This window comes from Grus americana, chromosome 2, assembly GCF_028858705.1.
Source record: "Grus americana isolate bGruAme1 chromosome 2, bGruAme1.mat, whole genome shotgun sequence".
Taxonomy (NCBI): Eukaryota; Metazoa; Chordata; class Aves; order Gruiformes; family Gruidae; genus Grus; species Grus americana.
In genome coordinates this window covers 160,878,641-160,906,619 of record NC_072853.1, presented here as the reverse complement: position 1 = coordinate 160,906,619, position 27,979 = coordinate 160,878,641, and positions in this window count along the sequence as shown.

Sequence of the window (27,979 nt, the reverse complement as noted above, 5' to 3'; positions counted from 1 at the left end):
GAAATGAGATAGATACTGGCAGACACGTGGTGAATCCTTCAACTCAGTTTGCTGAAGATATAGATATGATCATACTGTGCATGTCTGGGTGCATGTCTCTACATGTACGTTGGTCTGTTCCTCCCTAAAACCTTTTGCAGGAACTGGCCTTTTTTTAACCAGATTGGATAGAGAATTAAGAGTCTCAGAGTTATTATAAGGTTCATGTAAATAGTTAGCCTGGGAGAGGAGGGATAGAGAGGAAAAGGCTGCAGCATGAAGCCAACTCGTACTAGAGAGCCCAAATCAAGGACAGCAGTTATGCACATCTTAGCTGGAACAAATGCTTCAGCTGAGCTTTGTCGTATTTTGGAGACCATAAAGCTCCCTTCCTAAGAACCCGGTCTTCGTTTCCTTAATGACTGTGTGGCTCTTTTCCTTAATTTCCCCCCTGTTCTTCTTCCACTGGTAAACCTTTCTGTCTTGGTTGTACTGCGTGGTGTGAGAGAAATACAAGGATTTCTAATTAGCCTGGAAGAGGAAAAAATGTAATACTCTGTTGAAGGACCAAAATGAACTGTGGGGAGAAAAAGAAGGAAAAAACCCTAAACCATCTGGAGGTAGATTCACATGGTGGTTTTTTTCGGTGAGCTTCACTTCTCTTTTTTGTTTGTTTTTCATAGCGGCGTTTTTTAGTGATTTCTAATGTTTAGTTAAAGATCTCTGTTTTCAAGAACTTGGTGTGGCCCTCAGTGTTAAAGGGGTAAGTGTTTTCATTTATTGCAGTCAACATTTCAGAACAAATAGTAAGAGTATTTGTGTTTGTTCATTATATAACACTAAAGAACCGTATGTGCTGAGTAACTTTGGATAGTCTTTGACCAAAAAAGTCAGGTTAGCTATGCACACTACTGATTCAGCTGAGCGCTCAGCATCTGGATATTCTTTGGATCACATCTGCACTGGACACAGCATATGTAGAAATCCTGATCCCTCCTTTCCTTTCTTTTACCATCCCAGCCTTACCAGAAGCTTTTCCTGAAAAGAATGTAAGACCAGGCACAGTGACTTTAAAACTACAACTGGCATCTAGTTCTTTTGCAACAAATAAGCATGCACTTGCAATGATTGCTAATGCTGGAAGCTGTTTCTCTCTAACTTTTAATGAAGAAAATGAGAGTTTTATATTTGTAACAACGATCTTAATAATACACCTCCCAATCAGTCCTGCTCTGATTAATTCTAAATGTAACCTGTCAGCAAGAGCACCCCAGTGGCTTAATTTATTTGTCAAATTAAAAGTATGCACGCATTGCTATAGAACCACCCATGTGTAGTGTGAGGTTAATGTGTAGGGCTTGACTCTAATGCTGCAGTCGATTGTTGGTTGGGGTTTTTTTTCATTTTGAATAATTCATCGCTAAAAGGATCAACTTAATTTCTCCCTCCCCTTCCCAGACAGACTGTAATTAACAGAGACCACATTCTTTATGAGGTTTTACAACTTTAAGTACATAAGCTACACTGTGTTTTTGGTTTAAAAGACTGGTAAGTGTCCTTTAAATATTATATTAGAATTAGGTAGTGTCTGCTTGTATTGTAAGCTTTTTCATCTTATTGATGAAAGTATGTTTCAAAGTAACTGCCTGCTTCCATATTGATCCATTTAAGTTAACAAGAGCCTTCTTGTCAAGTTTTCTCTAAGCTCCTGTATGATTTGCACTTTTATTTAGGAGTTCATATAAAAGAACTTATTTCTGTAAATGGTGTGATAAAGACACCAGAAACAGCATGCAAGAGGGAAAAAATAGCAAGAAAAGCAAGTTACACCTGCACAGCAACACATGATTAGTTCTTCTGGAAACTGCTATAGCAATGATTGCTTCATTTGCTGCCTTCGATGCAGGGAGAATCTGTCATCTCAAAGGTTTTTTTTCTTACTGTGTATGAATTCTGCTGAATGTACCTGCAGTGGGATACCCCACTCGTCTTCCCAGGCAACTAGAAGCTGCTTCCATGCAGCAATGCCACAGGTAACTACCCCTGGAGAGATAATATAGCCTGCTTTAAACCAAAACAAAAACCCAAAGCAATCAAATACAAAATAAACTCCCGCTAAGCCATCACAAATGTAGAGGCTAAAACGTCCTGTTAAATAGAATATGTTATAATGTGTATTTTCAGGTTTTGCACTGTAAGGGTACTTCCAGCTATAACAGTTTTTGTAGATGTCTGATAGCCCTTGGCAGCAGGCTTTATAGAAACTCTTAACTTAGAGTTAATTGAGTGTGCCTGAAGATGCCACCTCATTGTGTTGATGGAAGGGTTGACTGACCTAAGGCACAATCTAAGGGCTGATTGCAGCCTCAAGTTTTTGGAGGACCATAGACCTGACCCAGCCACCAGGCCCTTCCCTGAAGTTGGTTGGGTTGGATGTCCTGTCTTTTCTGCCCACAGGTAGGAATCACTAGCATGAGATGGGGATTGCAGCTGAAGAGCAGAGGAAGGGAGGGATGCAGGTAGATAGCCAGGCTAGATGAGTCTGAAGGATGAGATGAAGGAGAACATGCTCAGAGCCACATTTAATCTAAGTTCAGACCATAACTAACATGCACCTAAAACAAGGCTTCATTAGGAAAATACAGACCATAAGATACACAAGGCTGTTTTGCTCAGTGGATGAGCAGCTAAGTCTTGCCACCACAAGCTGTGCTTGAACTCTTCTGAGGCCAGCCCTGAAACTCTGGAGCTGCAGAAGATCATGTGAGAAATGACTCATAGAGCACAAAAAGATTTTGGCTGGTGTGAAAGTTGGCTCATCTCCAGCTGCCTTTCAGGGTCTACCTCAAAGCTCAAGTTCATCATTGCAATACAGAGCAGGAGCTGCAGTCCTGTCTGTGTTAGAGGCTCCCCAATCCCATCTTCTTGTGCTGCAAAGCCACCCATCCTGCTCTTCTGACTGCTTCCTTCCTGTGCAGGAGATAAGCAAAACTTGCCCCAAACCATGTATTCAAGACTATATCCTGCCCTCTGGTGCACTGCTGCTGAAGGGGGAAGGAAGACTTGGCAAAGGTTTATCTTTCTGTACAAAACTAATGCACCTCATTTACTCCTGATTTTTCTGTCCATCAGGTTGCAGCATTCATCACTATTATTCCTCAGATGGACTTGTTTTGAAAAGGAGGACATTGGTATTAGGGAGGTCTGTAGCATTTCAGTTATGGTTGCCAACATGTATCTTGGGGTTCTTCCTGGGTTTGGGTTTTTGTTGTGGGTTTTTTTTTAAAGTCTCAGTGGTAAGCAATAACTTTTCTTGCTGCTGCTTTACAGATTGTGTGTGTGTGTGTATTCAACAACATCTCTTGAGATAAAGTAAATTATGTCCAAGTCAATGATACATACACTGACAGTGCAAGGTAAGATGCTTAAGAAATGGTAGACTGAAAACAGAGTGGATTCCTGACAATCATTCCAAATATTATGTGAGAGTTTGATAATTTCAGTGGCGTGTATCTTCATGTGCCTGCTACAGTGTTCTCTAGAAATATGTTTTTTGGCTCTGACTTCTTCAGAGCTTGTGGTGGCCATGATGGGAACAGGACTCTAACCTGGGGTCCCGGCCCAAGGCTTAGGCCATGGAGTTGGGCTGTTTCACAGTGTTGAAATGAAGCGTAATGGTTATTGCACCCCAGCTCGCCTCACATCAGTCACCAAACTGACCTGATCAACCCTCCATCACTAAAGAGAGATACCACAAAAAGGGAATACAGATTAAATGCTTCTGTGCAATTCTTACTGCCTCATGTCACCTTCACCAGCTTATTTGTGTTTCTGTACACCTGACTATGGTTTTCAAATACTGGAGTTTCAAATATTTTGACTTAAAATTGCTTTTTTTTTTTCTTGTAAAAGTTGGAGGTTTGAACAGAGGGTCTTAGAAGAGAACAGGCAGTCTTTTCATGGAGTTAGCAGAGGTTTTGTCATTGACTCTAACAAATGGACAAGTGTACATGTGGCAATATCGTATTGATGTAGTCAAAAGAGAGTATTTACAGCAAATTCTATGGGCTCAGAGTTTGGGGCTGAAAAAGTTTTCGAATTGATTCATTTTTTAACTTTCTCTTCCAGGTCAAGAACAGGAGGGTAAAGGGAGGGTAAGGACCCTTCAAACCAGAAGGGATTGTGCAGACAGAGGTGTGAGGGACTGACTGTCTGCTGGGGGGCCCGTATAGACCACTGCAAACTGGAGGGACCTGCTGCAAGCTGGTGGGTCATATGTTGCTCATCTTCTACTTTCATTTCCACTGCAAGTTGACCAAATAAAGAGTTAAAAATGCAATTCGGAATTCAGAGGCTGCTATTTGACTTCTTCAGGAGGCTAATGCAAGTCTTCTTAAAAGCACCTGATTTTAGGGAGCAAAAGCTCACGGCTCAGCACTTTGTGAAAATGAGGAAGGTCTTTCAGGCTGGTTGTCCAATAACTGAAGCATTCAGAATAATTCATCTGGTTTCAAGAATCTTGGCTTAAAACGTCTTTTTGCTACTTCTTTTCCATCTAAGCAAATGCTTTAGTTGCCTCGGGGATACTGTGTGTCTGTGTTGCACATCCTTCGTGCTAAAAAGTAGTTCACAGAGAACAAAAATGAAAACTGAGGCTGCTTGGGAATTTTCTGTCAAAACTGACCGTTGAAAAATACTGTGTTTTCAACTCAATGAGGGCAGCGTGGATTTCCTCACCTCCTCAAAGAAAAAGTCTTTTAAGAAGGTGGGGGAAGACGTTAGTATTTTTTGCTGGAAAGTTTTAATGTTCTGCTATTAAAAAATTATCATGTATAATATATACATAAAATTATATAATGAATATAATTATTTGTTGTTATAAAAATTCTAATTTGGTGGATCCAAGTCTCCCTATCCTTCTCTGATGGCCAGGAACCACAGAGGGACTGCAGACCCCATGCTGGGTTTCCTGCTGCTTCTCCAAAAGATAACAGTTTCGCAACATGACAGATGAAGAGGAACCGAGAAGTCCAGGGAAATGGACTTGAATTAATTCTCCCATGAGCAACACTGCAACAATCTTTCCAACTAACTTTCATTTTTTTCTGACATATTATGGATATTGAAATTTTAATGAAAAGTTTTTTTTTTCTGAAATACTTGATTTGTTATTCTTTTTTTTGTCTCTTTCAAAAATCTTCATTTCTAAGCAAATATCTCCCTTCAGTTTGCTCCAAAGTGCAACTTTCTCTAAAGAAGTATCTAGTAAAGATATATTTTTTTTAATTAGTATGGAATTCGTACACTGTTTGACAGCTGTCAAAAGTGACCCGAAGTTTCAAAACATCTAAGAGGTGACCAGTGCAAGGGTCAGCGATGCTCTTTGAACGTGTCGCCCAACTCGTGCATGGCCAAAATGTTGCACCATCTTGTGGTCAGCAGGATTATGGCATCACTGCGGAAATCCCTCTCACCCATAGGAAGAAGGTGGTGTTAGAGCTTAAGCTAGCTAGCTACTCTTCGTTTTCAATACAGTTATACCAATCTTTTATCTGCTTCAAACAGCTTGCTGCTTCTGCAAAGGTGAGATTTGAATAAAAATATTTCTTATTGATTTATTAAATTAAAAGGCCTCGTGTAGCCTTCAGCTAGCCTCTAGAACATTTGATGGCAGAGTCTATTGGATGATTTTTCTAATGTTTATAATCTATATAAATTATGCAATATTTTTGTAACATGTCATATAACATGATGTGATTTAATATCCCATATATATTCTTGTGCCTGAAAGTAATGTGGAGAGATGTCTTTGAAAGGCCATTAAGTATAAATAAATTAGAGTGAGAGCTAGAGTGGTTCTGATGAATAACATTCCTCGATAAGGAGACCTTGTAGACTAAATGGGATGAGTAAATTATTACATAATAATGCCATGCTTAAAACATTCCTAATAGTTAGGGCATTCACCTGGGAGCGTTCATGCATCTGGCCAAAGGACTGCTTACCCAGCAGCTGTGTAACATAAAATACAATGCAGTTCCAGAGGCAGGCACAGAACCCAGAAATCCTGAGAAAAAGCCTCTATCACCAGACTGTAGTTGAGGTTCATCTTGGGCATGTGCTCTCTAGCTTTATAAACCGATTTCTTTGCTGGGCAAGGTCATAGCTTTCAAGGGATGCAGGTTGAGTGTCTCAGCCGGGGCTTTCTGGGCATCCCTGGTGCCCAGTGAATTTAGGAGCACATGGGACCTACAAAATACAAAAGTGAGGTTGGCTGTTTTCTAACTAACTTGGGTGTTTCACTTCAAGTGAAGTCCTTTACCAAATCCAGCCTCTTGTCTGGGCTCCAAGGGTCTTAGAGCAGCTGCTGGGCTGACCTGCAGCTGGAAGAAAATGTGGATGATCCAAGGAGCTGAAAGGACTCAGTGGATCAGCAGCTGAGCCAAAAGCAAGCTTGGATCCTGGATCCCACACTTATGCTCAAGTGTTTGAGCTACCACTTCCTTCTGAATTACAACAGTGAGATGAGATAAGTAGGCAGGGAAAGGCAGGGGGAGTGTTGTGGGCAAGCTGAGGGGTCCAGCGTCTGTGGAATTAATTGCTGCTTGCTTTTTAAGTTCCCTTTTGCCATCACGTCTTGGGAGAACAACAGGTCAGGCAAAAGAAGAGTTGGAAAATGTAACTGAGGAGACAGGACGGGCTTGGTCAAGGTGAGAGCTGCTGGGAGCATGCTGGGAGGAGAACAATACCAGGAAAGTGTGGAGGTTTTTTGCTCTCTCTCACTTCTCAAATTCTCACTCAGTAACTTCTTTCAGGAATGGTTTTGCCACCAGTCAGCACCGCAGCCTGCAGGGAACTGCAGAGGTGCTGTGAGCTGGCTCAAAGTGCACTCACTCCAGACCTGAAATTTGTCCTTCTGGGGGGCAGGATGTTGGACCAAGTTGGGCTCTGTGCTGGCAGCATCAGCTATAGTCAGTTATAGTCAGAGGGATGTGTCCTGATGTCTGCTGAGCGAAGATTTCTGTTCATGATTGAGGTTTTGGGGGACTCAAAACACCTATTTGTCCCTGTCCGTTCACAAAGCCTGGAAGTCCACATAGGTGGCTCTATTCTGGGGAGGCTTAATGTTCACATCAGTGTTACTCTACGCTGGCATTTTCCCCATCACTGCATTAGCTTTGATTAATCTCCACTGCTGATAGCAATAAAAGGAAAGTGAGAGTGGCGACCGGCTCTTTGCAATTTCACTGCAGAGCCACCGAACATAGTGTGGACAGAAGAGGTCCAAGTGCTGCTGGGGGTATTCCTGCTTCCCAGCGTTTTGCTGAGTCCGCATCAGTGGTCCCAAAGCACAGCTGCAGTAGGAGATGCTCAGCCTGGTCTGCAGGAATTATTTTTCCATAGGGTTAGAGACCCTTGTGTGTACTAACGGGTTTTTACCTATATTGCTGTAATAGAGACTAAATGAAACTGTGAACCTCCTCTGTGCTGCTGTCATGAGAAGAACTGTAGCAATCAAGCCACACTCTGCATTAACTGTGTCCACTTCAGTGGATTCAAAAAGCTCAGTCAGGCTCCTGGCTATGACTAAATCATCTAATTATAGCCTTCCCGTGCTGTGCTTTTTGCATTCGTTCCTGATCCATCATTGCATTGATTTTTAGAATTGTGTTCTTTAGCACTCCGTGGTCTCAATTTTCACATCCTCCTCGTCTCCTGTGCTCTCAACTTCTCCGCACTCGCTGCAGGTTGACTACTCTTCTTTCTAAGTGTTTTCCTTAAACCAGGCTTTTAATCACATTTCTCTTCTGAGGTGGAGAGCAAGGTGAACCTTGACGATTTCAGAAACGCTTTGACCTTTGTACAAGTGCAAGTTTGCGTTAGACTTTCTGTGGTCCTATACTGTGGCTTTTGCCCTGTACAAAATAGATGTACCTTTCTGGTTAAGTCACAAGTGATGTCAAAAAGTGCAGAGTGGTAAAGTGCTAGACTATCTCAGGCAGCTTTCTACTGAAAATATCACTGAAAGAAATCAGAAGTGTGTCTTCACCATATTATTGTGAAAAACCTGAAAACCCCTGGAGTTCACAGAGCAGTGATACCATGCCCCAAACAGCTCAAATTTAGATCAAAACAAGCTCCTGGGAAGAACGTATAAACACAGGGAGATAATTCAAAGGTCCTCATCTAAGTCTGAGCTGGAACTTGAAACCAGCTGAATGTAACAGTGTTGGCAGTCCTGCTGTTTTATCTTTGAGTTTTATGACACTGAATGTTTCTCCAAATGCCTCATCTTTTGGAAACAGGATAAATATGTAAAGCCCTTGATTTTGTTTTTTATTTTCTCTCAATTTTATAGAGTTCATCTGTGAGGTAGGAATTTGAAGAACTCAGAAAAGCCCTTGACATATTATTAAAATTTTTGACATAATTTTTGCCTTAAAATTTTGTTTTGTTTTTGAGTCTTATGTCATGATTGTATGAATTTCCTTGCATCCATTTTTCACAGCTTTAGCTCAGCTCCAAAGACAGCTTAGCTCTCTTACTAAATGTTCCCAAAAAGTATGACTGAGATTCCTTTTTAATACTGTTCTCAGCTGAGCTTATGTATAATCCTTTTCAAAGTGTAAAATGCCAAGGGATGTTTATATGCTACAGTTTATATGACAGTATATTGTTGTTCCTTCACACTTCACTGAACAGTCTACGAATACTAATCTATAAATCACTTACTTTTCTCACAGGCACTTGAAAACTTTGTGCTGTTTGTGGCATTGTCTGTTCTTTTCTGGATATATAAACCTCTTTAGTTTAAAGAACAATAGACTAATGATTTCACGTTTGTTTTTCTGCAGTATTTAGGGGGCAACGCTGAAACAAGGGCCAAATCGTGCTGGACCCGTGCATGGGTATGTCCTGCTTTAGGGAAGTTGTAAGTGGATGGGCAGAGGTGGGATCTTCCTCAGCACAGGAGGGGCAATGAAGGGCAAAGGAGGATGGTGGTGTTTTTTTCCCCCAGGATCATGTAGAGAGGCCTGGGCAGTGTGGAACTGAATCAATTCCTCCCACATTTCAAAGGCTGCACTTCCACTATGCATTAAGCAGTCTCCTTCCACGGGTTCATAGAATCACAGAATCATTAAGGTTGGAAAAGAGCTCTAAGATCATCAAGTCCAACTGTCAACCCAACACCACCATGCCTACTAAACACCACCATACCTACTAAATGATGTTAATGAACATCAACATGCTTAAGCATATTTTTGAAAGCAAATGCCTTCTCCTGTGAATTCTCCCCACTATCCCAGTTGGAACCTGCCTTTTCCTATATAGAAAGGAGGTTTGTCTTGATTTTAGGTGAGAATGCAGATTCCCATGAGTACGGCAGGCATTAAATGGAAAAATGAGAGTAAACAGGAGACTTTCCCTTGCTCTTTCTTGCCAGGGCAAAAGACAAAATGTGCCTTTTGGTGGAAACAGACACCCTGCCTGCTTTAACAGACTGGCTGCAGATTGAAGAGAAGGTTGCTCCTTGGAAATGGTAGCATCTTTCATTTCCTGCTTTGCTTCAGGACAAAATTGTGATAAACCAGCATGGGGCAACACTCACATGATCAGGCTGTGCAATGCAAAGAGATTCTTGTGCAAGGAAGAATGTGTGAGCAGGAATATATATATATATATAATTTTATTTTTTTTCTGAAGAATTTGCCTTTAGAGATGGGACAAGAGTACAGATTTTTCACCTGCTCCATGTAGTGGCCAGAAGAATTTGCCATGGATTTAAAATCTCTTTGGGCAGTTTTGCTTGCCTATCTCTTTTTTTCTTTTTTTTTTTTTTTTCAAAAATTGTTCTCTGCCTTTATACAGCTGCGAATAATTCCAGAGACTTCTGCATGTCTCAGTGCAACAAACCATATTGAGAGAATATAATGTAGCCAGGGCCCATCAAACATGCAACTCAAAGTCTATAATTGGATATATTAGCAGACATTTTCCTTGGGAAGATATGAAAACCAAGCCATTGAACGGAGCAGTCAGAGCAGTAAATTTCAAATCTTAATCAGTACAAAAAAGTAAAAGTCATCAGAGGGGTGTAACGGGGAATAGTAATAATGTGGTATTTGAGGCTCAATGTAATTGATAGCTCAGCCAGGGTGCCAGCACCCACTGCTCACAGGGGTTGGTGGGACACTCGTCCCTGAGGGGCACCTACTGTCAGCACTTCTGGGCTAAACACCCTGTTTTGGCAAAGCAAGGGGAGCACACGCTGCAAGATTAAGGAGCAGAGTGTGGTCATTACAATATGAGAGCTCCTTGGAGAGGAAGGACTGACCCCGAAAAGATGGTTTCTCCCTGGAGAAACCTGTTTCTCTTATCAAACCAGTCATTAGATGTCTGCTCCTCTTTCAACATCAGCGTGCCCTGCTGACAGGGAGGGAAGTTTGGGACCTCTCTCCTGCCTCAGAGCTGAAAGGCCAGTGACTCTAACAGAGTTTACCTTTTAACTATGCTTTCTTCTGCTCTCTGCCTCCATGGTGGTCTCTCTAAATCCATTGTAGCCACAGGGCTGGAAGACAGAGCCAGTTGAGCATGTGATAGGATATGCACCCTTCAGAAATGGAGCTGGGATTCTCCAAAGCAGCGTTGGTAGAAACCAGAGTATTTTTGTCCTTCTAGAGGCAGTGCTGTATGGCCTCATTTACTGGAAAAAGGAGCAACATCGAGAAAGGATTTTATTTATTTAAAGATTTTAAAGTATGCTGTAGAAACATAACAAAAATACCTGAAATAAGTTATTCTGCTAGATTAACTGCTATGAAAAGAAATTATTTCATAAAATGAAATGTGGATGCTTTTAGCCTTGGCTATCCGGATCTTCTTACTCAGACATAAGGTGGGTTTGTTTGTTTGTTTGTTTGCTACTCTGAGAACTGAATTTCACAAAGTTTTTGTTGCAATAACAGAGGAGGCAGCATCTGGCCTCATGGGCTGGAGGGGTGGAACAGGCATAGGAGAAAATATCTGGATAACGACTCATGACATGGATTTTTGTTTGTTTGTTTGTTTAAACACCAATTTTTTTACCAGCCAAGCAGAGTCATTTGTGTAGCCCTTATTTCACAAAAAAACCAACCAACCAACCAACAGCCCTGAACTCCAGCACACCTGGAAGAGGGATTATGCAAAAAAGTAAGATCCAAATCCTGCGGCTTGGTAGCAAGTAAACATCTGTCAATCAAAACACAACCAAGTATTTATTTCACTCCAATCAGCTGGACTAACTGACCCAAGCACCAGCGGGTCAAAACCCGACCCTGGGGGAAACCCTGACAGTTTTAACGTGATTTCCCACTGCCCACGCGGGGCTGGCGGGGGGGAGATTAAACCAAAATTCTGCCGAAGAAGTGAGGGATCCCCGGGGAGATCCGGGCTCGCTGCGGCGGCGGGGGAGTTGGGGGCGAGGCCGGGCTCCGGGACAACGCGTCCCGCGGAGCGGTGCCCACCGTGCGCCCGGGCCGAGCCGTGCGAGCCCTCCCCACTGCCGCGGCGGCCCCGGAGGGCGGGGGGCGGGCAGAACCGGGCTCGCCTCGCCTCTGCTTTGGAGGGCGGGGGAGGAAAGCGGGGACGGGGACGGGGAAGGAGGGGGGTGGTGGGGGTGTGTTTCGGGTTTTGTTTTGGAGCCGGGAAGCCGGGAGCGCCGCCAGCCCGCAGACCCCGGCGGAGGGGGGCAAAGTCCCGGTGCGGGGGGCAGCCCGTCCTCTCCTTCCTTCCTTTCCCCCGCTCCGCGGGGTGCCGCGCCCGGAGCCCAACTTTCCTGCCCGCCCGCCGGCCGCAGCATGAACCAGACGGCCGGGGTGACCAACAATGTCCGCTGCTCCAGCGGCAAGGGGCCCAAGGTAAGACCGGCCGCGGGGTGCGCAGCCCGCTGGAAACGGGGCTCGGTGGGGTGCGTAGCGGCGAGGCTGCCCGGCTCCCCCCTCCGCTGCCCCTGGTCCCTAAACCTGTAGCTGAGAGCGTCCCTCCCGCCCTGGGCAGTAACCCCCTGCGCTCGCCGCTCCCCCATCACTTCGCCAAGTTCAGCATCCCGCGGCCCCCCGCCGACCGGCTGGTTTTGGAGCCTCCTCCTTGCAGCGGTGCTCGGGGCAGGCAGGTGCCGCTCCCCGCGCAGGGCTCGGCGGGTGCCGTGCCGCGGGTTAACGCGCTGGGGCTGCGGCTCGGGGAGGTGTGGAACCGGGTCCTCAGGGACCGAGGATGCTGCGGCCTCGCAACCCCAAGTGCCGGAACGGTCCGAACTCGCGCTCCTGCTTCAAACGGGTTAAAATGACTTGAAAAGATTTGTGCTGGTGTGTAACGTGGGATCAGGTATATCTTTATCTGCTGCTTTTGCTTCTTGCCACCGTGTGTTTGCATAGCCAGCATTAAACAAAATAACTGGGATAAAACACCTTCTTGTGTACCCTGCTGAATTCAACAGAAATGTGATTGGGTGCTCGCACCTGATCCAGATGAAATTTGCATTAACCTTTTTTTGATAGTGATGAACATGGCCCTTACATTTGCCTTTACAGCACTGATACACTGCAATATAAACTGCTGTTGGTTAGATGTATGTGCCCTCTTGTAGACAATTCTGTTGATGCTCCTTCTGCAACTCTTTGAAGTGTTTCTCAGTGTTTTTATTTCTGTTTTATGGGGGACCTCCCCTCCAAAGATTTCAAATGCCTTTTTGAGCCTAGCACTTTGTAAAGAGACGTGATTCCATATTAGCTAATGGGATGCACCTTAAAGAAATGCAAATTTACCTTTCACCAGAAATGTTAGTGTTAACTTCTTTTTTATTTTACCTCTTAATACTGGCATCATGTTCCATCTTCTAGACTTGATGTTGTGTTGTTGTTTGAAATGCTAGTGCTGCTGCTCACCTGGTCGGGTACTTCATGTCTAGTCAGCGCAGACCTGATTCTACAAACTCTTAGGCACATAAAATTACCTCGAACCTCTCCTTCTGTAAAGTGAAAACAGTTATTCCTCCTTTTTTCATACGATCTTTTTAGGATTAAACCCAGTAATCATGAGGCTATGCAAGTATTAAAAGATGCGACATGATGAGGGCTGTGGAAATACACAAACAGATTAGATGAGTGTGCTGAAATTATTTACTTAGCCCATGACTAATCATATATTTGAAGTTAAACCCATGCATAAGCTCTTTGCATAATTCGAGGTCCTTAAATTGAAGGTCCTCCATGGATCTTGCCTGTAATTTCAATGTTTGGGCCTCCTTTCTTTGCACTTGCTGGTTTTCTTTGAGTTTTGGGTTGAACAGCTAAGGTTATGGCATATCAGTAATAATTTATTGTGTCAAGCTGCTGACCTAACACTTTAATGCAAAAGGAAGAGATGAGGCTCAAATGCGTATATTCTTAGCACATGATAATTGATACATTTGTATTTGTCTTGAAGGCACCTTCATCTTATTTTCAAGTGCTGTAGGATGTGGATATTTTTTCCATTGGAAATAAATATATTTTTTTAAGTCAGAAGATTGACATGATTGATGGTTTCAGGTTTTTAATTAAAACACAGAAAGCTCCATGCATGACTGATTCAGTTGCAAGGAAACCTTGCAGAGTTCAGAAATGAGACTGTATCAAGCAGGGCTGAAAAAACCAAATAACTGATCTGTAAGAGGTCTGTGATGGAGTAGACAAGAGGCAGAATAGCCAAGTTTTTTTGTGACACTGACTTCTAAAGCACAGAAATGCTTGTGAGATTATTAATACTTTTTTTCCTGGAAAACAAACAAAACCCCAACCAAAAACAAAACAACAAAACCACAAACAGGACTTGTCTGACTTTCCTAATCTCCTAACTTTTGAACTCACTGGACAATTTTAACCAAAACTGACAGAACAGGAGAAGTGTTGCAAATGTCGACTTTCTACAAGTGTAATGGAAATCTATTGCTTAACAGAGAAGAACTATTTAATACCTGAGTAGAGGAAGAGGCAGGGAGAAATCTGTCCATACTTCCATACCTGCCCCATCCCAGCAACCCCGTCAGCACATGGCTGTAGCTACATCATGGACTGTCCTTTGCCCATCACAGGCTGCGTAAAGATTGGGAGGGAACAGGAGAAAGGAAAGAGCAGTGGAAGAGGTGCCATGGGTGAGGGCTGGGGTATTTGCAAGAGGGAGTGGGTTGAGCAAATAATGCATGGCCAAAATCCATTGTAAATCAAACACTGTTTCCACTGCTCATGAAACAAGTCGTCTTTCCCCCCCCCCCAGAAAATTAGTTGTCATGTTGTGTCGCCTCAAAGAGCTGCAATTGCCAACTCACTGGGGCAAGGTCACTCTTCCTCCTGGCTTCGCTCTGAGTTTTCCTCTCGCTAGGCAATGAACTTAGACTTCAAATTTCCTTTGCAAGATTTACAGCTTTGCACAGTTGTGATGAGCAAGGGAGGTAACGCTTTACAGGAGGGATACAATTAAAGCCCTTAAGTAGATAGCTTGATTGCAATTCCAAACTCTAGTAACCCATGCCCACTAAAACGTGTGGTTTTTGACATTTCTATGTAACACTTTTTAGCTGTTTTTAACCAAGCTCTAGCTCTAAGCCACTTGTGAGTGCTATTGGAAGATAGTGATTTATTGGCTAGAGAGAACTATTTTTGAGAAATAGTTTGTGTACATAGAGCTTCTAATGCTCTTTTTTCCTGCCTGTGACTAATCCCATTGCCTTTCCTAAGACAATTTGTGGGAGGAAGGCGAGAGGATTCACCCCAATGCTGTAATGAAAAGCTTCATCATAGGAACGTTTCTGATGTGTTTGGGTGGTTGGGGTAGTGAGCCCTACAGCTGCCGAGGGTCTGTACAAAACCAGCCACCTCTCGCATCGGGGCTGGGAGCAGGCTTCGACTCTGATTAAGAAAGTGCACATCATTGGAAAGTTATGCAGATCCTGGCATAAGAATTTGGGGTTCAGTTCCGAGCTGTCACATTTCGACAGATTTCTCGAAGGAATTAATGAGGGCTAACTCCATATGGGGACTCAGGCTTTTCAACACTGCATGTTGCAGCTCCTGGCTTTTGGCTTTTATTCAGCAGTCCAGAGCCCCGTGCCAGCCAATGCAAGGCACAGAAATTGTGTCTTAAATTTCACTTCTTTTCTTAGATTAGTACTGAGGAAGATGCTGTGAGAAGGCAGTTTGCTTCATGTTGGGATTTCCAATTTCATCTATCTTGAGGGAGGAAAATCTACAGAAAACATTGGGAGTCATTTCTTCATTTAGAAACAATTCTATTTGGCGTCCTCCATCTGGGTACGGTGAGCAGGGAGGTATCCCGTGGAGCAGAATTTGTGGATCTGGAGTCCTTCTAAGCATTGATGAGGATTCAGAGACCCACCAGCTCCCATCCTTCAGGAGACTGACATAACCAGCAAGAGTGTTCCCGTCTCCCCAGGGGCCAGGGCAGAGCACAGGGATGTTCTCAGAGTGGGGAAGATGGAAAGCCACAGCGTCTCCTGGGGGGAGGGGGATGCACCATCTCTTTATTTTATATGAAAACACATTTAGCCAAACCATTGGCTGAGGCGCACAATCTGGAGGGTAAGGTTTAAGCCCCCAGCTTTGTACAGCAGCCTCAGCTGTACATTAGTGCATACTGGTTGGCACAACGCTGCTGCTGATTCAGTTTCTTTTGACTTCTCTCTGACCATATTTTTAAATGACTACAGATGTTGCAGCTGTTTTGTGTGGATCTCGGTCTTGGACATGGTCAGTGTATATCTTCTGGGTCAGGTGTCCTAACCCTGAGACCTGTTGTCCTGTGGGATATAGGTACAGCTCCTTTGGCGTACATTTGGGTCCTGATGTGTGGGTAGAAGATAAGTGCTTTCCTCTCCCAACAGGAGTGATGGGAGTCACTCAGGCTGTATGGCAAAACGAAATAACACTGAGTTAAAACTGAGCAAATGCTGTGTGTTTCCATCATGTGTTTCCCAGATGTGGCTTACAGGACACACTTTGGGCCACTAAGCAGCCACCCTTCCTCTCTTGGCTGTAAGTACGTAAGCATTAAGAAAAGCTTGTTGAATCAAAGTCTTGAGGTTGGGACATCTGCCTGAATAACTGTAACCTGATTTTTAATCAGCAGTAGTGAATGCTTGAGGATAACAGCAAATCATTTGGACAGATTTTTTTGTTTGTTTGTTTTAAAGGAGAGACAATTGTACTAATTAACAATATTAGTATGTAAGAAAGCGGGTGTAAAAACAACTCAGTGAAGAAATTTAAAGTCTTTGTTAAAATAAAGTACACTCAATTAAGCTGAGCTGGAAATACAGTTTTGATTGTACCCTTGGTTGCTCCGATTGTTTTGAAAAGAACAAAATTAACCTATAATGAAAGCAAATTGCTGATGTGGGGTGTTCCTACAGAACTGAATCTTTGTGGGGAGTTGCCCTGGTCTGAAGGGGCAGTGCAGTGTTTGTACAGCCACGGTCAGCAGGTCAACGATGTCTTCTTAACAGGATATGAGAGAGGTTGGGGTTTATATTTGTTTATTGCATTTACACTGAGTCAATCTAATTTTCCTCTCTTTTACATGAACTATTCCCCTTATGTGAATTTCACTGAGTTCAGTAGAAATACTACTTATTTATGTTGGATTAATTGCAGAGAGATTCAATACCTCTAAAGTTACAGAAGCAATAGAGCCACAGCATTTCTAGCACTCTTGGATGCAGAAAATGAAGATAAGGAGGCTATGGCAGCTCCTCTGTATCATTGCTGAAGCAGAAACGAGTTCAGTTTTACTTGCACATTGCATTTTACTGTGTGTGGTAAGTTACCATGTATGGGCACAGCTAAGCAGTATATTTTCGAGTAGTCCAATTTTAATACTCTAGTGGGAATGCAAGGTTGACTTCCGCACCTAATAAGTATTAAAGTAGGACTTGATGTAGCTGCCAGGGCTTTAAAACATGATCAGCCAGCTACCTTCAAAATCCAGCCTAGCTCAGAGGGCAGCCCCTTAGAAATTACACTTGCGTATCATAACATTAACCTTTCAGAGTGGTCTAATACAGCATTGCATCGGAAGCCCAGCCAAGATCAAGACCCAGTCCTGCTGGATGTCGTAACCCCACAGAGACAGAAATGGCTTTGCCTTCAGAGTGTTTATGGTTTAAGTTGTCAATAAGAGGCAAAAAGCTGGGAGAAGGGGAGAATTACTCTAGTTTTACAGGCAGTGAAGTAAGGTGCTGAGCGTAAACCACCAAACCTACCAAGCTTACCAGAATAATAATGATCTCCAATTCTGTGAAAACTTCAGGCTAGGTAGAGAAGATAGACTGAAGTTCATAGCTTCTCTGCCATGGAAAATGAAGGCAATACTAGGCATTGGCCATTTCAAAGCCAGCTGGCTCATTAGCATGTGCTCCTGACATCCCACCAGCATATCCCTCTCTATGAAGCATGTTATCCCTTGCCCAGAGTAGGTGTCAGCAGGAAAAAGCTGTGGGCAAAGAGGTGGGAGAAAACCGTAGACTTGGGTCCTCTGTCCATTAGGAAGCCAGGTGTTAGTTTGGCTCCTCGTGGAGCAAGGTTTTGTATTGGGGTGGGACTGTGTGGTGTTGATTTAACTCTTTCCCCTCTAGCAGTTTTTACAGATCCTCTGTCTTCTTTACCCTTTGTGGAGGTTCTTTCACAAAGCAGCAGAGGAAGACGAAACTTGTCAAAACTAGGAATGGTGAACTCTAAATCAAGAAAAAATGCCAGGGAACTTCAGGGGAGCTGTTTGAAGTGAATTTTTATCACTCACTCTCTCTTTCTTGTAAACTGTACATTTTCAGTTGACATTATCCGGTGGAAGTGCTGAATTAGTGAGAGAAGTTTTGCTTCTGTTGAGGTAAATGGAAAGATTTTTAGAATTTCTAAGACCTTAAGCAGCCCAGCCTCAAGGATTTTAGGAGTAATAACTGTGGGAAGTTCTTGACCAGATCTTGTATTATTTCAGACAGGGAAATCTGCTTTCTCTATAATTCTTCCTGTAAACCTGATGGTTTTTGTCAGTTAATTCCAGACGTATTCCCTTGCGTGCTTCCTGGGACTGTCCAAGTGTCAGCTGGCAGTACAGTTCCCATTAACAGGAAATTTTGCAAGGAGGATGATGGCCGATTCAAGACTAGAAATGGAAGGTGGAAGGCTCAAACACCCCTTTGAAGGATGGGAAGACAAGGGGAGATGGCCTGGCTGACTTTATAAATGCCCTGACTGATCAAGAACCTCCTGGCAGGAGTCGCGCTTTCCCCGACTGGAGGGAATCTGACTGTCAGACCTAAGCTGGGGAAGAGCAGGCTCCTCTAGTCCTGGTGTCGATGGAGCACCTTGCCTAGGCTATTTTGGGTGATGGGGAGCAAAAGGAGCAGTGATTTTTTTTTTACTATTGCATAGATAAGCACCAGAAGGGTGCACTTTGCCTAGAGCAGCTGTTATTTTGAGGTTTTAGGGGGTGCATGAGGGAGAGGCTGGAGAAGGACCCTTCTCCCCACAGTAAATGTTTGCTCGGAGCGTTACGGTCGGGCTGTGCAGAGCTCGAGGGGTTTCCAGCGGTGCGTGGGATTTCGTTCTCCGTATCGCTGCAGTGCCCTCCGGCGCGGGGAGCCCCCAGCCCTGAATCCGAATGAGCTCCAGGGATGGGCGACACCAGAGCTGTTCTGCTCCCCGTTTATTTGTGGGTGCTGCTCTCCACTGCTGTTTTTCATCTTTAATGAGAGCTGAACACACCATAAAATTTTATTGGGTGTTTATGCTAACAAAATTAACTAACAGTTGGTGCTTTAAAAATGCAGCCGGAGCTCTGAGCGCTATAACTGGAATCTGCAATGGCTTTTTAACTGGTATAGGACAGAGCAAATGTGTGAGCGCCAATGTCATTTAACAGTAAACCATTTTATATTAACTTTTTATTGACCAGAACTGATTCATTGAAAGAAAAAAAAAATAAAAAATCTTAGCATGATATGTGCTTAAAGAAAATCATGTTTTCAGGCATTAGATAACTAAAAGCTCTGTCAAAGTTGTGGGGTTAATTTATAAGACCAATGGGCTGATAATCAAAATAAATTAGCTTAGCCATTTCAATACTTCAGTGCTTAAGTCAAATAATAATAAGAAGATTTATTTTAGCATTCTGATTATTGTGTTTCCCAATAAAATAGATATAATATCATGCTGTGAATGCTGTATGGATCACTTCAGGCCATGACTTCAGTGAGAGTACAAAGGACCCCTAGGCTATAGAAAAAAAGAAAAAGAGAAGGGATGAACTTCAGACTCGATTTCTTGTTCACTAGAACACATTTGGCTTATTTCTATACTAGTGCTGTTAAATAAAGATAAGAAAGTAATTTGCTTTCATTCATTCATTTACTTACTTAGCACTTTTATTTATTTTCCTGCTGTTTTCCCGTGCCTAGTCTGGATAAAGTTTGATTTTATGATATTTACATTATGCTGGGGATTTTTGTGCTGGTTTTGAAACAAAATTGGGATTTTTTTTTTTTTTTGTGTGAGTGAAATAGTTTGATTATCATTTGGCACTGACTTACCACATATTCGAGCAGGCCGAATGAAATCCGCTGCAGCAAAGCCAAGGCTTGTCCTCAGTGAGAGCCCCAGGGAGAGGGGTGGGGGCTGAGAAAGGTGGTGGGTGCTGGACTCCTCTCAGCTCTGCCGGCAAGTTGAAAAGGGGCAGGACATCAGTGTTTTGAGGTCAGCTTACTTGCTCATTTGAAGATGGCATCTAAAATTGGAATGCTAGGAAGAGGCTGAAATTGTGGCAGGCAGACAGAAGCGTGCTGCTGGTAATTTACTGCTGCTCAGGGCAGCAGATATACCATACGCTTTTCTTTTTTTTTTTTGTTTTTTTGATACATTAGGTTATGCTTCTAGGCTTTTGACTTTTCACGGACTTCCCGTTAGCATCACAACATCCCAGTGTTTGCAGATTTTTAGTGCGGTTTTTTATTCAAGTCAGATTTTGCTGGATAATGACCTCACACAGAGCCTTTGCCACTGCTTTAACTCTGTTCTCCTAAGTGGAGGATCAGATAGTTTTTCAAAAGTAACAAGTCCAGGAAAGGTCCAGCAGCAGGGACTCGCAGCAGTGTTATTTCTATTGCTGCACTCTGTAGGAATGCTAGTTACATATTGGGATTCAATTGAACGAGAGGCTCTCCAGCCGGAGAGCACAATACTACTTCCTACATCAAAGAACTTACATTTAAAATTTGCTCATTGGTTTACGGTCATCCCTCAAACTAAGGATTTTATTCTTCGCTTTATATTCTCGCTGCTTAGCATTGATTGCTGTGTGCGATCCCGTTGATTGTCATGGGGCTTCTCTTACGATGCTTAACGTGAATCAGGGTTGCGTCTGGGGCCCGGTGAAAGCACGCGGTATGATACCTTTTCCCTGACATGCTGCATTGCCAGTCCTCTTGTCTGACCACCCGTTGCACAATTAATCTGCCAGCAGAGAGGCCACCAAAGTTTTTTTCAGTCACTTACTCCAAGTTTAGCCACATGTTATCGTTATAGATCTCTTCTCCAGCAGGTCAAGACTACCCTTGAATTTCCCAAGTCCTCCTCTCTGCACGCTCTGTACCTCCGTATTTTTTGATTTGTTCCAACTTTAGTCACTTGAGTTATCTTGATATTGCTAAAATTCCCTAAGGCTGCAGCTGTGTTACGGAGCATATCTGCACCTTGCCCGCGTCTTTCACGCCTTCATTTAGGGCTCATTCTTCCTGCCTTCCTATACCTGCTCTGCTTTTGTTCTACTCTTTTTTGTATGGCAGGGGAGGTCACCGAATATTCCACTTTGCAAAGATGTTAATTCACTTCTGGTGAATAAAACTAGCTGATTTTCCCTTACTTTAATTAGTAAGGGAAATTTGCTTGTGCTTTTTGTTAATCTGTGTGAATTGTTGCCCATAAAGGGCATTTATAGCATAAAAATATACCGCCTTGCTGGTTTATCCGACTCAGGGACACCGAATGACCCATTCAGATTGAAACACAGATATCTTCACATGGGCCACAGAAAAGGTCGCGATGGCTCTTGGTCGCTGCAACTTATGCTTTTACAAAGGTATTTCAAGCTGCCACTCAAACTGCACCGAGAATTTCTAGCCATGTATGATCATAATGGAGGTGATGAAGGTATTGGCCAAGGATGGAGGGAGGAAAAAAATTGTTTATGGACCCTCAAACTCTTTATTTACGGCAGTAATTCAAGTGTTTGGAAATTTTTTCTCTTTTGTCCTCTTTTTGTTCTAGAACAGTAGAAAACTTCAGTGCTTTTTTATGACTTTAATGGAAAGTAATCAATGCTGTGCAGCGTCACAATATTATGATAAAAATACCCCAGTTAAAACTATCTTTGACAGCAAAATATTGTAAGTGACCTCCAATGGTTAGCTTTCCTCAGGTACTTTCCTGCTGTAGCTTCATTATATTTTACAGTATATATTTTGCACCAGAGAAATTCTGATTGGCAGCTGATCCGAACTAGAGGAAAGAGAGGGAGATTATTCTGGTTTTATTTTAAGCACAAGAGGAATGTCTGTGTCTAACTTCCAGTAATGTCAGCAGAAGCAACATACCTAAATCTTTTGTGTGCTGATGGAAGAATTGACTCTAAAACTTTTTCAGTGTAAAGCATAAAGTTTATTGAAGAACCCGGTAATGAAGAACTATGGTTTCTGGTGCTTAAAATTTTAGTGATTGTACAAAAATGAGGCCTCCAGCACTTTAAATTATAGTTTGTAGAGGCATTACAACAAATGACTTATTCTTTGTTGAAAGTTCATCTCTTACTTCCTTGTAAGCATTACTTAGATTTGGATTTTGATATGGAGATCATCCAGAAGAAAAAAAAAAATCAATATTTTATTCAATCGAAGCTGTCACTTATATACTGTCATGCTTTGGAAATAGAATTTGAGAAGACTTAGGAGAAAGCTAGCAAATTACAATGTGGTCCTACCACTGTTGTTCCCAGTCTTAGCAAGTCAACTAAGACTGTAATGTTGTTCATATGAAGGATGACTGTATCCAGCTGAGAAACAGCTGTTCTTTGCAGAGGCTGAAGCACACGGATGCACCCAAATACTAAAATAAGATGATAAAGTGTATGTGTTATCAAAGCAAAGGTGTATATTTACATTGTGTTGTAGAAAAGGTATGTATTGTCCCATGACTTGTTTGAAACCCAGTACGTATGATCGCATCAGCAGCATCACAGAGTCCAGGTGATAGTATTTGCCAAAAAAGGGATTGTTTTGATGAGTGGGAAGGCTGTACTGGAGCATCACTGAAAAGGCAACTTTCTGATGTGTAAATGTGAACAAGTCTTCACATTTTGGCTACGTGTTTGTGTGTGCTGTAACAGCACTTGTATTTTCCATGGTTTCCAATTTCATTTAATAAAGCAAAAAAGAAAAGCAAGACAAGCTCAAGTTTATAGCCAATATTGCTGCAGCGGTGGTTTGTTAAAAGGTGAAAAATTACCATCAAAATGATGCTGAGGTGTTGACCTGAGTCCTCAGAAAAACTGAAAGTCTCTGCACTAGGTGGGTAATTAGTGTAAGGTGATCCTTGAAGGATAGGACTCAATTTAAGGATTACAGCACCAATGTGTAGGCATCTAATTGCTGTGCACGTGTAACCTGGGGGCAGGATTTTTCTGCACTAGTGCTACGTGAGATGTGCCAGGTATCCCTTCAGTTGCTGTACCACGGAGATATGAATTTCCCACAGGTCTTGTGTGGTGTCTGCCAGCACCAGCAGTATGTTTTGAAGATGCTGAGACATCTCGAATAATTTGAGGTATCTCCACGTAGGCAGTGGAATTGGACAGGCAATACCTAAGCTCCCATTATAGTCAACGGGACACAGTCAGTAGGGTCTAGAGAGCGGTGAAGCTCACTGTAAGCTCACTGTGGGCTGGCTGCTCCCTGACTTGCTTCTTATATTCCATTGACTTTTTTTGACTAGATCCCTGTTGACTATAATAGGAGTTTAGACACCTGGCACTCATATAAGCCCCTAAATGTAGGCATCCTAATCTCATACTGCATCCCTCTTGTAGTGTCAGCCTTGTCTACCGTGTTGCTAGTTGTCAGTGTGGGTAAGGAAAGCTGGGAAGAATTATGGTATTAAATTCTTGCCTGCCATTTCCCAAAAGCCAGGACATTTCTTGTGGGTCAGGACAGATAGCTGAATACTAGAGTGCAATCATCATACCTGAGATTGATTTATCTACAATAATACAAGGCACAGCAGTCAGAGCTTGGGGAAAAATGACCGGTTTTATTTTCCTAAAATTCAGGTTTCAGAAAAACTTGGGTTATTCTCATCAGGGTAATTCTGGCAGCAGACTTAGGTTGATGTCTGCAGTTCAATCTCGATGAATCCTTGGAGAGGCAGCCTGTTGTCTGGACTAAGAGAAAAAGAATGCTTACATGAATTGGGAGATACCTTTTTTCCTTTTTTCTTTTTTTTTTTTTTTTAAAAGGTTAGTCCAGCCAAGCCAATCCTTTTTAAACGGATGAATAAGGATCGCAAAAATGCTGATATCGGTGCATAGAAGATTTATGAATCTCTGTGCAGACTGGAAGGCAGATGTAGATAAAGCAGGCAAGGTTAAATCATGCTTTGCCTGTAATTGTGAGCGTGATATCAATGTCGGTGTCTTTGACTGCAAGGTCTTTTGGGAGCCCTGTAGGGCACGGTACAAACATTAGCTGGTCAGCTACTACTCAGGCCGTGCCTTACTTCATAAATGTTGCTCTAAATAAATTTAATCAATAATGAGAACTTGTACTGAAGAATACACTGCTTTCTGTTGATACCATATATTTTTTGGCACAGCAGGTTCCCCTCCCCTTGCTGCTCTAAGAACTAAAGATGGGGTATTTACTTCAGCGTTCAAAATGAGGGCCAAGGCTCATCTTCTGCTCCCTTACCATGGGTTTGATGCCAACATGGCGACATTTCCCACAGTTCTCTTGCCATAAGCTCGGTGGACTTAATCCAGCACATGGCTGACAGTAAAGAAAAATCAGGCTGTGTCAGTATTGCTAACAGCTCATGTTATATTAACAGTCTTAGCATCCTGCCCTGGGTCTTTGATATTTAGGAAATCAAATCTAAATTATTTAGACCTTTGAGGTGAGCAAATGTTTGGAAGGTTATTTTTTGGGAAATATAGCTGATTTTAATCTCGTTTTCTGGTAGGTAGCTTTGGCTTGTTACATTTAGAGGTTTTTTTTAATATTTATTTAGTTGTGCTTTTTAAGAAGATATATTTTTCCATTTAGAAATAACTCTACAGCTAAGTGACAGTATAATTTGTAAAAATCAGTGGGGAAAACATCAGCTCCTAAGGGAAAATATGGACACATAAGAAAGTTATTTTCAAAACTCTGTCAGAGTTTAGTAAGCCATGTTTTAGAGGCATTATCTGTAGAAGGGGGAGATTAGGAGTGAAGGAAGGGTCAGTCGTCGGTTAGGATATTTCTGTGGACTCCATTGCTGTAGTGTTTCAGCTCCTCAAAACCACTAATGAGATTTTCTTCAGATAACTACTGATTGCTGTTAGATTGGATTGGATTACATTAGATTAGCGTTACTCCAGTTTTATAGACAGTGGAACTGGGAAACAAGGACAGCAGGGACCATTTTTTAAAAGATATTTAGTCACTTATGTATTAAAACATGACATTTGGTGGTCTTTGCACAAGTGCCTGCCATTACATGGGAGGTGGGAGCTCTTTGGGCAGTTTTTCTTTTTTGTTTTTGTGTGTTTCTTTCTTTTTTGAACATCCCAGGGGCGCTTTCCTGAAATTCAGGCCATGTGATTTTGAAGCCCACCTAACTTTCCTGGGTTCCTCTGGGCAGTCTGTGGAAGAGCAAAAGAAAGGAGTCCAGCCTTCACCATCGATAAACCAACCTCTCAATTATTTTTCTTCTGTCTGGCAGAAGGAAGGTGTTTGCACTGAGGTGGTCTAGTGGCATCCCTGGAGACCACTGGCCATTGGTGGTGGCCTGTTTATGTCTGGAAATGTAGGTTCCTATCTTGCATTGATTTCAGTAGGCTTATGCTTCTAAACACTTCAAATGCTGTAGCCCTTTAAAACTGCTCCTGGATGATTTTGGAGTATCCACTGCCATCAGGAATAACAGTTTCATGTGCGGTCCCTCGCTTCCATCTTCTATCAAAAATACAATTTATTTTGTGCAAATGAAACACTTAGACAATGGTTGCAGGTAAATTTAAATTTGGCCTTTGAATTATTTTTAAATTAACTCAGATCAATGGATGGTATTTGTAAATATTATTTTTGTGTAGTCAGAGTTGGGGACCATAAGTGGTGACGCGAGGATGCTCCACAGTGGTATTGAGGTGAAATTTTACAAGTTATGTCCAAAAGTGCCATCAGTCTCTCTGTCACTAACTCTGGAAATAACTAAGGTGCATGACCAATGAGTTGCATGACTTCAATAGTCCTCAGAGATTTAAAAGTGCTAGTTTTGATAGGACTGAGTTACTCAGTGCCTCCTATGTGTCCAGGGGCAGTGGGGATCTAGAAAAAGAGTTTTCCTAAATGTCCATCTAAATCAGAGGAATTAAACTGGAGAGGAGGTTAAAAGCATGCCTAAACCACAGATGAGATTTGGTTTCTCCTGTTACCACCTTTCCAGCCAGGCTTTTAAAGAAAGCCATCAGCTTTCCCCAGCTCTCAGGGGGAAAAAAAATATGTTGATGTGTCCAGGGGGGAGACTGAGCAGTGTGAATCTGGAGTGAGTGGGAGGTGGGAGTCTCCTTTTGGCCAAGGGAGAGAAGAGGGTGCAGAATGCAAGATAGCTTTTTTTTTTGCTTTTTTTTTTTTCTTTTCCTGGTGGGCTGGTGCTGAGCAGTTTCACAAGGTTTCAGGCTACTTTGCAGGAAGTCCCTCTGCAGTCAAATGACAGGATCTTATTGTGAGGTACTTAATTCTCTGCAAGGCAGTGCATATAATCCAGGGTTTTGGACTTTACCAATGTTTTGCTCCATTACTAAGTTTTCTATGGACTCTTCACACTAAAAGTTATGAAAAGTCTTCCTGTGCTTACTACATATTGTAAACTATTGTATATATCACACAGGTAAGGAATACTGGTGCCCAGAACTCCTATGGGATGAATACAGAGTACTACTAAGTGTTTATTATTTGTAAGGTCACAATCCTACAAAGGGGCTTTTCTGGGATCTCCCGCTTCATCTGGGCAGGTCTGATGACTTTCTGCATGCCATGCCCCTGATAGGTGAACAGACATGGGTCCTTCGCTTGGCTTCTGCGGAGCAAAACTCCTCCGTGGTGTTTAATTAGGTCCAGGTTGCAAAGTTCTCAATAGAAGTCATGGAGAACCTCCCTTCTTTGCTTTTTCTCCATTTTTGCTGTGTGCAGAGAGCAGGAGCAGAGGACTATATAGTGACCTGAATGCTTTAAGCTATGATTTTTTGCTGAATGGTACTTGGCACCTTTTCACCTAGGACCTCTGTTCCCCAGCACTGTTTATCAGTGGGGAAGCAGAGATGCTTGGCTTGAGTGAAGCTCTGAGGTCTCCTCATTCAAGCCCAGGTTTTTGTTCGCTTGAACTCATACAAACTGTGCTAATCACTACAGTGCTTTGCTGCTCCTTAAAATATTTTGATCATGAGATTTTGGCATTTTTTTTTTCTCTGTAATATCCCTGTTTTCCCATTTCCTTCATTATATGACAGAAAAAGGGCAGCAAATTTTTCTTGAATACATACATACTTAATTTTCTGTAAGCTGACTTGTATTCTCCTGCCTTGCTGGGACTTGAAATGAATTTTAGATTTTTTAGAGCAAAGATATACACCATTAAAGAGTCTTGCTGTCTAACTGGGCATAGCCCTTCTGCAAAGCTGCCTCTTCCTTCAAATAAAGATCAGAAAGCTGGCAGACTGAGAAAACCGTGCTGTTTAGGAACAAATAGCATGTTTTATTGAACCAGAACAAGTGGGCTACAGTGATGTACTATTGGTGTGCATCATCTTCACTTGTGCATTGGTTGCACTCATGGATTAATAGCCAGCAATGGTTGGCTGCTAGTTTAAGATCATAGCTGTGCCCTGTGTTTGAGGGCAAAGTTTCAGAAGAAAATGTGAGTGTTATATGAGCAGTTACAGCATATTTTGACCTTGATCATTGACTATAGCCAAAGAGCACAAGGGAAATCAGGAAAGCACAAGGAACAGAGGTGGCTCTAAGGCTGCTCGAGGAGGCACTGGTTTCCAGCATCCCAAGAAACTACTGCAACAGCCAGAGATCAGCAGTAACGGACCAGTTGAGTCTCAACACTGTCGTGACGCGGAAATGTTTGAGATAGGTTGGGACATAGGGTACCCAACTCTGGCATGCCATTCTCAGCACAAAGCCACCCTTTCTCCCCTCCTCTGGGGTGACCTTTGTGTCTGAAACCTTGAGGCCAAAGAGGAGTTGCAGCATTGTATTTTGGCAGCCAATACGGCTTTTCTCATCAGGGCCCGTCTCACTCTCTGGGTGGCTGTCAAACATTGCAACCGCCTCGTGCCACAGCGTATCGTGCAATGCATGGCCACGCGTTTCCAGCTCAGCAAGCTCCCTGTGCTCTTTGTCCTTCACAGCACCCCAGTGATGGAGAGCCTGATCTCCAGGGGGTCAAGTCAAGAAGTCTTCACGTGCCAGTGGCAAGCTGAGGCTGTTGCATGATGTGCAATATTTAGCACTCTGTCTACCTCCTGTGCTGCTTCTAAGGCTCCTTCTCTCCACCTGCTCTGAGCAGAAATTCTCAAGACTGGCTGAAAATCAGGACTGTTCTGTCTAATTTGGTTTTATCTTTTGGCAGCAGCCATTAACTATTTTCTACTAAAA